This window comes from Tetrao urogallus (assembly GCF_951394365.1).
Source record: "Tetrao urogallus genome assembly, chromosome: Z".
Taxonomy (NCBI): Eukaryota; Metazoa; Chordata; class Aves; order Galliformes; family Phasianidae; genus Tetrao; species Tetrao urogallus.
In genome coordinates, this window is record NC_136816.1 from 33,227,894 (window position 1) to 33,241,158 (window position 13,265).

The 13,265-nt window shown below is 37.1% G+C and overlaps 1 pseudogene across 1 annotated transcript; it reads left to right on the top strand.

Annotated features, from left to right (window-relative positions):
- Nucleotides 1-270: 270 nt before the first annotated feature.
- On the top strand, nt 271-3,278 carry LOC306956920 (protein FAM240B pseudogene; annotated as a pseudogene). Its single transcript has 2 exons — nt 271-392; nt 3,146-3,278. The product of its transcript is annotated as a protein FAM240B pseudogene (transcript).
- The last annotated feature ends 9,987 nt before the right edge of the window (nt 3,279-13,265 follow it).

Below are 13,265 nucleotides of genomic sequence, written 5' to 3' on the forward strand. Positions count from 1 at the left end.
AAACTCTGCTATGCATAATCATAACTCCATGCCAAAAATATAGGTATAGCATTTAACTCTCAGCACAGGCATGTTTCAGTGCCCGATATTTAGCTTCAAAGTAGAGTAAGCATTAGTTTCCTTTTTTCTTTGGGTAAAATATTTTATTTTAATAGCACTTCATGGGAAAGAAATTGCAAGGAGCTAAGCAACGTATTGTCTGCCTCAAGTAAATCTCCTGACTTCTCTGACCTCCAAATTGCCTTTCAGAAAATGAGCAAGTATACCACCATGACCAAGATGTATGGTCATGGAGCAGTAGAGTTGAAGAACTTCTGGGAAAAAGCCATCCAAGAGCAAACAAGGCAACAAGAAATTGAGGAGTCTAGGTTTAGAAAAAGTGCTCTCAACAAGTAAGTGGTGTATTTTCTTTTATCCAAGAGATTAGGTCTGTCATCACATGCTTTAAAATAAGATAACCCCTATTGTACTATTTTATTCATAGCACAGATTGTGTTCTGGGTCCTTGGCACTTTTTCTCTCACAGCTGCTTGTCTCAAATTTCCACGGCACTTCTGCATGGAAACTCAGATACGTCTCACTTTTGAATCTCATGAACATTCTTCAAAGACCTAGGAGCATGCCCAAAAAAAAAAACAAAAAAAAGCCTTGGCACAGGATCTTGTGACAGATAGAAAGTATCCAAAATTTTACTAATGCAGCTACAGCAAATAAATAAAACTACATTGAATTAAAGGAATAACAAAACACCCATTTAATGAATAGTATAAATAAATCCATAGCATCTTTATCATTTTAATTATGTTTTACATCATATAAACCACAAGGTTAGAAATGTTACAATAATGTCTACCTATCTGATGAAACATATTTCAGTATCATTCCTGGTATACAAAAGAAAACAAATCTATAAATAGATAAATAAAATTATTCAATTATTTTTGTTATTTTTTATTTTGCCAAAACTACATAAAACAGCATTCACTACCTAGAAAGAGTTGTGACTGTAATGTAAATACTTCAGTCAACTATGGTAGATGCCTCAACTTCTTGATACTGCTGCACCTTAGAAGTTTGAATCAACAACTCCCACAATTAAATTAATTCCTTAACAGTCAGTGCAACAAGATGGGAAGGTCATGTCTCTCTTGTGCTTTTCTTGTGGACTTTCTTCTTGAAGTTGGAAAGGTTTTCCACATAGTTTCCTAAGAACTGGTACATCCATATAAATTAACTTGATTCCACCAAATTGGAATGTATAGGTAAAGGACTGTGTCTTTAAAAAAAATATCAAAATACTCCAACCTTGACACCCAAGAAGGAAGTACTGTTGTCACCTTAAATGCAAGGAAATCAGTTTCTATTTAAGCTGTATGTCCCAGCAGCATCAGAGGTTGCTAGTGCAGACTGGCTATTATAATACACTTCACCAGTGGTTAATGGGCATGGAACAGTCTCCCTGGGGCAGCTGTCACAGCTGCAAGGTGTCAGAGTCCAAGGACTATGCAGACAACACTGTCAGACATTTGGGTTTATCCTGTGTGGAGACAAGAGTTGGACTCAATGACCCTTGGATCCCTTTCAACTTTGGATATTTTGTGCATCTATGATAGTATGATATTCCAGTATGAACATCCATTCAAGTATGATATATGATATAGCCAGTAAATTTCTCAAACCAAGATCATCCAGATTTTGAAGAGAAAACCCAGGAAAGTTTTTGGGTGTAAAGTTTTGTCTTCTAGCTTCATAAAAACTGATACAAAAATGTATCACAAGCAATTGCAGTTAAGTGCGTCAATAATATATTTAATTCTCAGAGTTAAAATGTGAAAAGCGTTTTCAAAATTTTGTCTGAATAAGGAATAAAAAAAAAAAAAAGGAACCAAAAGATTTTTGAATGGGTCTTAATTACTACAAGTTAAAACTGAAATAGACTTAAGCAAGCACCTTCAAGGTCACTCAACAAATACAGTGTTGATCACAGAATATTCCTTTTTTTTTTTTTGAAGGACTTTCAGGAGAAAATAGATACTGTCATTACAAAATGTGCAGGTTCACTAACTCATATAAGTGGCACCTGGAAAAATTAAATGGCTCTAAGTGTAGCCAGGAACTCCAGACACTTCTGGGACTCCTAGATTACTAGTTAACAAGGAGCAGCAACACTATGAATGGCAAATATTTACTAAAAAATGGAGGCCTTTTGAGGCTTAACTATACTAACGAGAGAATAGCGAAGTCAAGAGAGAGCAGACCAAGTGAGAGAAGTTCAGAACACACTCTGCATTCAAACTCAGGAGCCAAATGAACATAAGCATCGGTTTGAAACTGCTACTGCTAAGTTATTCTCAGATGAAATTATTAGCTACTGTTCTTTTTACTACACTAAATGTAAAATAAAAGCCCATGTATTGCATGACATATTTGGCACTACTATACGAAATGTAATCCTATAGCATTGCTGTATCAGGTGCTTCATTATAACATTTCCTTTGGAAAATTACCCAAGCAACAATGATCTTGTACTGGTCCCTAGTCATCTCTTCTGTCTGCACTAATACTCTTGCATGAGGTTCTACTTGCATGTGACACCAATTCCTTTCATAAAATGCATGCAAGATCTAACGACATTTTGAATCCCAAATGACTACATTTTCACCATCTTTTTTTATTATTATCATTTAAAGGAAAAAAGAAAAAAGAAAAAAGAAAAAAAAAAAAACAATAAAGATGTGTAAGGTCCTGCTTGCTTTTCTCTGAAGCATTTTAGAGTAAAGTCGTGGAGAATATACTAATTGCAATTTCACTTTCCACCTTGAACGACCTTTCCACAAAGGCAGTGTACTTCTCTGTGGCTTTGAGAATACCCCAGAGGAAAAAACAGAGCGGAGCCAGTGACAGTTTCAGCAGTTGTTTGACTCATTAGGAATCTAGCAATGTCACCCACTGATAACATCAGCACTATCCTTTTCTTCCCTGCATTCCCTGTCTAGCAAGCTGGAGAGATGTGTAGATGGTAAACAGATACAGGACAAGTGCTGTGGTGATGAAAGAGAGGAAAGCTTCAATCCTACTGAAAAGCCCTGGATGTATTTGAAGGATTTGGCTCTGTGCTTGCTAAGTATTTGTGCTCCCTTTGCAGGTTTCGCCATGAGTGGACTCAGAAGCTGGAAGCCAGGGCAAAGCTAGTCCAGGCACACTTAAAAAAGCAGAAAGAGCAGATGGTACTGTTGTCCATAGAAGCTCATCATTTGCCAGATAAAACTGTAGCTTAAACTTATTGTGAAAATACAGAAAGCAATGGACTTGATGCTGACCTCCCTCACACTCTACGAAGAAGTTACACTGCAGAACGAACAACCAAGAAGTCAGACTCATGCCCTTTTCCAAACCAGCTACTAGATCTACTAGTAAAGCTCCACTGAAATTCACTGCAAGAATTAGGCCACAATATATAGTCTCTTGAAAATGCAGATTGAGAGGTCAGAAATAGGCACTTCTAATTCTGCATGATGTATTATTACCCTGATTTAGCAGTCTTCTTATGTAACACCATTTTCAAATGACAGTTACATATTTCTCAGAAAGAGAATCTTTTGGTTAATAGGCATAATACATTCAGATGTCTGTGTGTGAAATTGCACATTTCCATTTACAGAGCTCTCCAATTCTAAATTAAAGCAGACATAAGCCATGCTGCCTATCTTGATAAGCTATGGTTGACAGGGGTTGAGAATTACTCTGAAGAGCTGGACAGAAAAAATGTATTTTCTAGTGGAATCAAAAGCAAAAAGAAGAGAAGGATTTTTTGGTCAAGATCAGGAAAAGTTTCAGATCCAAATGACTAAATGAACAGAGGGAAAGATTTTTCTTTGGCAGGATAGGTAAGAAAAAAGTCTACTGAAACAGTCTTTGAACTAGTTTGAGAGGCATATGACTAATAGGAAAGAAAGTCTGAAGTAGATGGCAGCAAATCAGTTCATCATAATAGTGCCAGAATGGTCTGCAATATACTGCTTGCCATACACAGTTTGCACTTATCCAAATACTTGCTGCATTACTTTTTCTAGGTCAGGTGACATAAACAAAGAACTAACTAAGCACAGGAAAATAATACTGCATTTTATTTACCTATAAGTCTATGTATGTAAATGCCAGAACATCCCTTGGATATCATAGAAAGGTATTGTGGTTTTTATTTTACTTTTTTTTGAGAGAAAGGAGGGGAGAGGAGGAGAGCGGAGGGAAGGGGAGGGGAGGGAAATTCATGCATTTTACGAAAGATGAAATCTATTTTAAACTTCTGCAAGGTTTTATTCTTTGTTTACTGGAAGCTGGGGGGATGAAGAATCACTCTTTTCGTGCAACCTAAACCAAAAAGTAGTTTCTTTCAGTGTTTGTTTTTTTCTCTTAGAAAAGCAATGCTGAACAGTAATAAATATATATCTGATTTTGCCTTTGCAGTCTCAACTCATTCTTTATGTTCACTTATTTCCCACAAACTCTTTTAAAAGTTCTTTTGCTGTGACCTGAGCCAAAGCATTATCTTTGGTGAAGAAAACCAGGCACGACTTGAACCTGCTTCTATGTACATCAAGCACTCAACACTTCATTGCTCTATATCGGCAATACTCCATTGCTTGCTGGTGGTCACTAAAGAGCATACATAATGTCTGCTGAAACTGAAAAGTGTCATAAAACTAGATCAACTTCATTTACCAACCTAACCACTGCCTCACAGCGCTGTGATGCCACCTGCAACAGTGCAGCTCATCTCCACATTACACCAGAGTGTCAGAAGATGATGTACAAGAGGCAGGTCCGAATAGCTTTTGTTGTTCTTCTGCATTCAAATCAAATTTTTTAACTGTTAGGAACAATTTTATGACAACATATCCTGTTGTGTATGAAATGATCAACAATTTTGAGCAAGACATAAGAAAGAGCAGATGAAGTTCCAGACAATAGCTCTCTCTCTTAGTTCCTTTTCCATCCACATCTCTGAGGGGTTGAAGGAGGTGTGAAATCACTCCCACTGCAAGCCTGTGGCACAATGTGACAACACACCAGAAAATTGTCATGGGCATTGTTCATCTCAGCAAGCGCAAGAAAACTATTTCAGTTGTGGGTGTGCTTCTGATGCTCCCACTGCAAGGCAGAGTGTGATAAGTGGGAAAGATGAAATTTTATCCACATTTGCCAAGGAACAGTTTTTTGTATATTCTTTAAGTGCATTTGCATTCGTCATGCTTAACAGTTTTCAGACATATTTTAACAGCAGTGGAGTCCTGGCATGACTCTATGATAATGAATATCTGATGCTCTCTTTTCCCCAAAACAAATGATATTCATTCATTTTCACTGCTACAGCACAGACTGAAAAAATAATTGAGTACTAGAAATAATAAAATCCAGCAGCTGGTTGTAGCCAGATACATTATTTGCAAATTGGAAAACTGAATGCAGATGGTAAGGTGAATGGCAGTATTTTGTCCTTTTGCTTTAGTTACTAACTGTGAAAATTAATTCCTGAACTTAGGCGCTTCAGGAATGCCTGAAAATGTGAAACCTTCTCTTGATTATAAGAACAAGCAGACAAAACAGTCAATTTCATTTGAATCATCACATGAAATAGAACACCCATTTCACTCATGAACACAGTTTTCTTTGATAAAAAAGGATATCCTGTGAGAATAAACTCTGGAGAAAGCAGAACCCTTTAGCTGAAAGCAATTTTCCTTCCTGGCCCCCAGTTCCTCCTCCTTCCTAACAAGAAAAACAAACAAACAAAAAAAAGAGATAAAAATTAAAATTTAAATTGCATTAGATAAGTTAAGAAAATCGGACTAGCTATTTGAGAGGAAAAACTAATTATCAAGATATTTTTTCATTGAGGAGTATTAATTTGCCTTATAGAAACAGAACTGGAAGTGAGTGTCAGTCTGCACAACCAGTTCCACCATCAACCCACACCAGCAAGGCATTGCTGTGTCCAGTCCAGCACTTATATAAGCCAGTATGAAACAATTAAAATTGCACAGTATTTGTCAGAGGATAATGTTTTTTAGTCATGAGACTTAAATCATATGACTGATGATGCAATCGGTGTGGATCACATCAGTGAATAAATGCCCCAGAGATGAAGTACTGATGCCAGCTGTAGAACACCAGGTTGTATGTCCAGATTTACATGAACAGCAGATTACGGAGTACATACTGCACTCATTCGCAAGCTTACTCGTAAGTGCTGTGTCTGACCCAGGAACCGGTGACTAATAGTCAATAGCTGATAAGGAGTGTTTTGTAAATTGCCTCTGAACTGCAACAAGTCTGCCATGCTCAAATTCAGTCAAGTCAAAAAGGTGAATTGAAACTAAATTCAGCTACTCTCATTACATCTGAAAACTATGCAGAAGAACTCAAATAATCAGTAAAAAAGGTGCTGAAGAAACAGCACCTCAACCCTTGTCAACTGCTACACTCTAGTACTCAAATTCAGAGCCTTTCTTAAGCAGGAGTGGTTCTTTTTTTCTTTTTTTCTTTTTTTCTTTTTTTTTTTTTTTTTTTTGTTTGTTTGTTTGTTTGCTATATATGGCTTGGATTACAGAACAAATACAAGGCATGCAAACTACATTTATTCCAAAGAAAACTAAGTAGACCAGAAGCCTTGGCCCAAGTACACCCTACCCTCTGGGGAATCTGAGACAAGCATTACTTCTTCAGTTTTGAGACACCCAAGAATCACAGAACAGTTCCAGAACCAGAAAATAGCTATGTGTGGCTCAGTTCTACAGTTAATTGATAGGAATAAATGAATAATTACCAATTTCCTAGCTCAAATGTTCTTCCTAACTACAAAATGTCCGTGTCCTGGGGGATGTTGTTCTTTACCTTGCCCATTAAATAACGCTTGACTGGGGCTTCACTGCCACAGTGTGAATAAGCACTAGTAAAGCACATAAAAATAATATATTAAAATACTTCCAGATTGAAAAGGGCATCTTGTTGTGTTTTAACTCCCTGGGTACTTTAGCTCATTTGCACTCCACAGGTGGAAGAGGGGAGAGAATTGGAAAGGTAAATCAGTGGAAATTGAGTTGAGATAAAGATGGTTTGCTAAGTAAAGCAAAAGCCTCTCATCCAATAAATCAAAATAAGCAACTAATTTGCTGTTTTCCATTGGCAGGCAGATGTTCAGCCACTTCCAGGAAAGCAGGGCCTGTCATGCATAATGACTTATTGTAAAGACAAGTACCATCACTGCAGAAGAATCCCCTTTCTCTTACTTTCTCCCTGTTCTGTTGTTTAGTATGATGCCTCATGTTAAGTGATACCTTTTTGGTCAGTTTGGGTCAGCTATCCTGATTCTGTTCCCTCCCAGCTCCTTGTGCACCCCTAGCTCCTTGCTGAAAGGGCACTATGAGGACAATGTTACTGGTTCCATGCAGCAATATTTAGCAACTGAAAATGCTGGTGTATTATCACTGCTATTTTGACAAAAAAAAAAATAATCCACAGCTTCAAACAAAACTCTAATAACTTTATTAAATATAAACTAAGTTAATTTTATCCAAGCCAAAACTATGACACATCTGTAGATAAATAAGGATGAAACAAAGATTAGTTCCAGAAAATCTTTTACTTCTTGAGAATGCTTTTCTTCCTTAACTAAGCATTACTGTGTTATTTATTTCCTGCAGAGAAGTACAGGAGATATTCATGGTATTATATAACTGTTACAAAACTGCACATAAATATTCAGTAGTCAGGAATGACAATACAAAATTCTATTCAATTTTCATACTTCTCATCTATGACATATATGAGTATATTTATTCCATTTGCTCTCAAATACATCTTTTTCTTACTGTTTAGTGGCCAGAGTTTCAAACATAGTTTAAACTAATGTAGATAGAAATCAAGTAAAATCCAGCCCAAAAAAAAATTACGGTCCAATGAGCAGCCTGAGAAAGATTAAATTACCAGAGAGGACAAAAGCAACAATAGCTACCACAGCTAGGGTACATGTTTCAAATGTTACTGTTTAATTGAAATAACAGTTTCCTACCAGTGATCATTGAAATATGGGAGGCTATTGTCCCAGTCTATGACTGGTGTTCAGCCTCAATTGGGTCTGCTTACAGCTATATGACTTTGAAGGTTCACAGTCAGGATTTTTATTTTTCCATCCTAATAAGCAGCAGTAGCAGTGAGAATTATGATTTCAACCAACTGTAATAATAAAATAGTCATTTGTCAGTAACAACAACAGAAAAAAAAAAAAAAAGAAAAAGTAGCTGTAGGAAAGCTGAAAGATAATATACAGTCTAGTTATCTTCACAAATTGGCCAATTCTTTAAAGACTTATGTGGGTTTGTTTGTTTTACTGCACTCACATTACATAGCAGCCTGAACACTGGTGCCATTTGATCAGAATTTCAACTGTCCATTACTTATTGTCTTGACTTTTCAACCAGTCAAAAAAAAAACAAGCCTAGTAATGAATAGTTCTCAATTCTATCAGCTTTACCAAATAACGGAGAAATCACACAAAATACTGATTAAAATAAACCTCAATTTGTATAAATTTGCAGATATGAGGTAGAAAACTATGTTTTCAAAGAGTTTTTGCTAAAATTAATGTTATTTTTCACACTCCAAGATTTTATTCTGATTAACAAATGAAATGCTATTTTCAAGGGTATGAGGCTGCATTACAGGCTATAAGTTAGGCAAAAGTGCTAAAATTTCCACAGTGACCAATAGGGGTATTTCAGAGAAACCTTTTGAAAATTTGTTTTCTCAGTAACTACTAGATATTGATGCAGCAGAATTAATGTTAGAACTTAGTTAATCATAAAGTGTTAACTAATGCAGTGATACCAGCTTTTGGACAGCACATGATATTACTGATTAAATAAATATTTCTAATAGCATGACTAACATCCAGTGAAAATAAGATCTGCAAGCAGTAAGGGCGATCTAATCTAATACATCAGAAACAGCAGTTATTATCCACAATCTCAAATGAGCACTTAATAACCTGGAATTAGATCCCTTCAGGCTCCATTTGTGATACGGACACATTTCTGCTGCAGTGATGATAAAAATTGCTTTTTCCCAGGACTAATGACAACTCTGTAATATGTACAAGGAACCTGATAATTGTGTAGAATGAGTCCGACAACAAGCTAACAGAGTGCAGCCATGTCTGAAAAGTTTTATGCCTAAAACATAAGCAAATTTCAGTGATTCCTATGCATAACAAAACCCTCTGGAGCCATGCTGCAATTCCACAGCATGCATCTGGTCAAGAGAGTTTCTGCATTTCAGTTCTGTTAACTTGGCTATTACAGATAATTAGAAGCAATATATGAAAGTTATTCATATGTAACACCTCATTGTATTTTGACAAAATGCCAGTGTCTAATGGAATGCTTTATTGCTTTAGTTGGTGGATACACTCTTCCAAAACCAAAACATTTTTTCTCATAAGTCACTTCTGAGGAAGGTTTCAATGCACGTAAGGATGTACCTTACAGCTTTATTGTGGGGATCTTAAGAGGACTCAGTTAATATATCACTACAAATACTAAATATGCAGAAAACAAGCATAGCTATACTTGCATTAGCTGCTGTATTTGTAGTTTCATTTGGACTCTGTAAGTGCATACTCTAGAAACAATAAGGGGAAAAAAGAAAATCTAGACTTAGAAACCAGCATCTCTTCAGAAAGCTAATTTTGAAAAACATAGTATGACTATTTTGCACCTGCTAGATTTGAGCAGTTTTTTTTTTCAACAAAAGACAGTAAATTTCAGCATGTACTCTGTCTGGTTCCATTAGTACTACTTTCTCTTTCAGGTACCCTTTTACCTGGAATTTCTGGCATGCATCTTTAGAAGCTCCCATTCAAGTGCAAATTCTCCTGGCTGCCAGTCTTCAACATGCATTAGTGAGGTCTGCTATTCCCGTCAGCATGTAGGAAGCAAGACTTCACAGCTAGGTTGCAGAATTTTTGAATAGAAAGCTGCTTTTTTTTTTTTTTTTCCTAGTCATCAAGAGATAGAGATTAGTGCAAAATACGAATTGGGAAAAAAAGTGGCTTACAAGCCTAAGTTCTCCTCAAGAGTTTTGCTCTTATCAGGCATTTAATTACTATGTATCCCTGAACAGCAAGTTGTATCCCTAAGTGTCAAAGGGATTTGCACACATATATTTCGTACCAAGAAAACGGCTCTTGAAAGCTTTGTCTCAGAAAATTAGTTTGTAATCATCGAAAACAAACGTAAGTAAAAGCAATCAGTTATGCCATCCTGTGCTTCAAATTACTCTGGATTAGCAAGTAAATTAAAAAGTAAATCAAACTAAACAAATGTGAATTTTTCCTGTGTGAAATACAGTTTTCCTAGCAACATCACAAAACATAGCGCATTTAATGGGGTATAACAAAAGCAGTATAAGCCTTACACATGAAGGGCTGAAACTACAGTTTAAAAACATATTTTTTCTCCAAAGCATAGCACACAGAGACACAATATCTAAAATTCTTCAGCAATTTCACCTTCATGTTCAGGAACATATCAGTTAATCCCCCATTTTCAGTCTAAATGTACCACAGACACACTGCTCTGTCTCTCTTTAACTTAATATTTGGTATTCTGCACAATTTCACCTGGCTATTTGCCAGCCACAGAAGCAATGCATGAGAATAGCAGACCATATTGTAGTGTAAAACACTGACCCAGCACATCTCCTCAGCAGCCACAGGCATACAGGTTATTGGAATATTTAAACAAGCTACTTCCATAGCAAAAGAATTTTGTCACTGTTCTTGTTTAGTTTATTCCATGTGTGGCAGTGCATTGATTTTCCATTTTATTTTGCTTTGTTTCATTTGCTCTTTCAGGTTTTATTTTTGCCAGAGTAGCAAGGTCCAAGAAGGGACATTCAAGTGCCCATGATTAGCTGAGCTGCTCTCTCAGTTTGGAACCATTTTTCCCTTTCCTCCACGATGTGTCCAACAAATCTGTATGTGTGTCATTGAAATGATCTCCACCATTTTCTCCATGAAAAAGACATACAGATCTGTGCAAGGTCATGATGGAAGGGTGTTCAATCAAGGCAATTGCCATCTCAGTTGCCATCCCACAAAAAAAAAAAAAAAAACCCACACCAAAACTCTTGGGCTCTTGTTACACCCCACTTGTCACAGTCTTCACCAGCTTATTAAGACTGCATTTCAACTGCAGTAGCAGCAACAGCCTGGTAGAGTTGTGAGAGACAATGTGATGTGGTGCTCTGAGAACAAGGATCCAGATATAACGTGATTTTCTGTATGTATGTATGCATCTGTATGTACAAATACCCTGAAACTACATGTGATGGAAGCTCCTAGAAACTTGCAAGCTGCTCTCATAAAGTCCCTGGTGCAACCAACTGCAGCAGCAGAGCAGTCATAGCATAAACTCCAGATAATGTTCACTGCACAAAATCCCTCTCCACAATTCCCACACACCTCTGTGGCAAGAAGAGTAAGCAAGAGATAAAAGGGGAAATGGGAAATGAAGAGGTGGCAATAGTGTCAGGACCAAGTGCTAAGCAGACTAACAGATGCTCAGGAGGCAGGTAGAAAAAAAGTTAAAAATAATGAAAAATCGATTAAAAATCTTTTAAACTTCTTTTGTACATTTATCTTGGCAAACAGAAGTCTTCGAATGAAGGTTTTGAATGCACACTTTGAAGTTGGCTTTCTCAGGTGGCCTTTTTCCTACATTAGGATTTCTCAGAATTTACTGCAGAGTTCTCATTAAACTTATACTAATTTTTAACCCAAATAGAACAACAACAGCAACAACAAACACAAAACACCCACAGCCATTATGAGGTACTGTCAGTCTTTAGCAGTCAAACTTTACGAAAAAACCTTTCCAAAACTCAAAATAGTTTCAAAAACACCAAGAGATCAGTCATTAAAAATACTGAGTTCCTATTGTTATGGAGTTCCAAGCTGTTGAGCCTTTTCCTATAGCTCTGCAGGATTCAATCGTGTCTTGCATCTTCAGTCGCTAGACAGCCTTAAAACATTACTTTCAATATATCTGCAGTCTTTCAAGCTCTAACAGCTTTCACTGCAAGAGATGCAAACATCCTGATGCCTGAGATACAATCTCAAGAGTTGTCAGTGCTGATTGTAAGTTAAAATAGGCAAAAATTCACACTGCAAATAATGACAAAAGAAATGACAATTCAGCAGCAATGTGGTGTGTTAGGACTGCTTTTAACAGAGAGGCTTGCTCTGGTTCCATCCCCATGAGCTCACTTCTAGGGCAATGTTATGCAGAAAGAGAGAGCTAGCGCAGCAATTCAGTGCTGCCAGAAGGGCCATATTCCCTTCCTGCCCTGCACATGCCCTGCTCTGCCTCAAGAACCCTATGCTGGTGAGACCTTGGCCGGACTCATGCGCACCAAAAGGTCCAATGAGCAGAGCACTCAGCACGACATAATGTCACTGAAGTGAAACAGGGAGACAATCTGTAGTGAAGAGTTACACAGCACATCTTCTCATTCAAATAACTCAACGTTATATTTCCCAGGTATATTAACATGCTGCACTCACAACACACAATGTTGCGCATGTAATAAATGTATGTACAAAACAGTCATCTGGACTTACAGGTCTTCAACATCTAGCGATGTATATAAGCAGGTTCACCTACATCTTTTCTGTCTTCAGCCTAGAGAACTGCATAGAGAATGCCCAGGTACACAGTAAGCTCTCCTGGAATAATTGCAGAGTATAGTTTCCTGCTTCCAGCTTAACAGCAGTAATCTGAACATACACCCATGGCATGCCAACCCTTTTGCTTTGTCCAAGGGGAGGATTTCATTATTCCTATGACTGAGGAATGAGCAGTCATCTTGTGGCATACCTTTTCCCACTGCATTTCTGGCTTTGAGGGTTGACTGGGAAGCCCCTCTTCTTGGGATATTCAAAACTCTAATTCCAGCTACTTCTAAGAGCAGAGAAAACCCAATGAATTCACACTAAATCCTTATCAATAAAGTAAACTTTATTCATCAGAGAGGAGAACTGGCTAAGAGGTTAAATCTGTCTTCATTGACAGTTTCTCTGAGTCCAGTATTAACAACCTTCAAGGCACATCACTACACATAAATATCTTAGAGAGCTAGCTGAGCAAAAATGCCATACAATTAGCAAAATTCACTGTCTCTGGAAGTAGTGATAGTTCATGGAGAGA